This window comes from Rattus norvegicus, chromosome 11, assembly GCF_021556685.1.
Source record: "Rattus norvegicus strain SHRSP/BbbUtx chromosome 11, alternate assembly SHRSP_T2T, whole genome shotgun sequence".
In the NCBI taxonomy this organism is placed as follows: domain Eukaryota; kingdom Metazoa; phylum Chordata; class Mammalia; order Rodentia; family Muridae; genus Rattus; species Rattus norvegicus.
The window spans coordinates 98,055,683-98,057,282 of NC_141544.1; positions in this window are offsets into that span (position 1 = coordinate 98,055,683).

Below are 1,600 nucleotides of genomic sequence, written 5' to 3' on the forward strand. Positions count from 1 at the left end.
AATGAATGGAACTGGAAAATAGGCTGAATGGGGTAATCACAAGTAAACAGAGCATAAACTTCATCAAATAATTTTTCAACGTGTTTAAAGAAAATGAGCAGATTAATGAAATGAATGAAATGTCAACAAATGCCTGCTTGATAGCCAGGAAAACACAAATACATAGCTGACTGAAATGATGAAGACAAGGAAGGCTTTGAAAACTAAATTCAGTAAAGAGATAGAGATATTGAAGAGATCTCATGCTGAAACAAGAATGTAATTGAGAAATCCAGTAAGCCAGTTAGAAAACTTACGGAGGGAAGACTGAGTAGGATAGATTGGGGTAGAAGACAACAGTACAAAGCCTTCATAGTAAAGGACAGGATTGGACATTTCAGGTAAAGAATATGAAAAAATGTAAAACGAATGAAAGAAACATGATAGAGCCCAGGCAGGTGTGTGATCTTGAGCTCCTCCTGCCTCAGCCTACTAAGTAGATGGCATTGAAGACATGAGTCACCAGGCTTGGATTTGTTTAAACCATATTTTAGGATGTGCCAAGCTGTCCTCAAGCTTATCTTCTTGCTCAGTTTTCCAAAGGTGGAATGACAGCTGTGTGCACCAGACACAGCAGCCGTCTTCTCAGATCTTAGAGATCCTGCACCTTTCTAATAGTGCCAACATTTCACACAGGAAACTTTGAAGTCCACTAATGTAATCTACGACAGTGCCCATCCTTTTAGCTTTTATGGAAGAAATTGCAATGAAAATTTGCTCATGAATTTTGTGTAGCACATTTTCACTATCTTGGAGACAACAATATTCAAAGCAGAATGGCTGAATTGTAGACAAATACCTTTAGGGGTTTTTCTTGATTGTTCTATTTTATTTAACCTATATAATTGTTTGTGTAATATTCAGAAACAGGCAAATGATTCCAAGGCTGACTTGGAACTCATTGTGTAGCCAATAGCGACTTTGAACTTCTGATCTTCCTATCTCCCCTTTCAAGTGCTAGGCTTACAAGCATGTGATACCCTGCCTGGTTTATATGGTGGCAGGGATTAAATCGAAGGCTTCAGATGAATTAGGCAAACATACTACCAACTAAGTTACATTCCTAAACTCTTTTGACAGTTTTTAAATTGCTGAGTTTTGCTTGGGAAGTGGAAACTGGAGAATTAGAAATTGAAAGTTATCCTTAACTGCATAGATTGAGACCCTGCCTTTAAGTAAGTAAGTAAGTAAGTAAGTAAGTAAGTAAGTAAGTAAATAAAATTACAGTTAGAAGTAGCAATGAAGTAATTTTATGTTTGGGTTCACCACAACATTAGGAACTGTATATTAAACTGTATGTAACTGCAGAATTAGGGAGGTTGAGAACAACTGGTCTAGAATAATCTGGAGTGGACGGAACATTAACTGAAAAAAATGCTCTATAATAAAGATCTATAGGTAGGCAAACATGTAAGGCATTTTCTTAATTAGTGATTGATGAGGGAGGGCCCAGACCTTTGTAGGTCAGGAGAACCCCTGGGCTGATGATCCTAAGTTCCATAAGAAGCAGGCTGAGCAAGCCATGAGGAGCTAACTAGCCAGCAAGCAGCACCCCTCCATG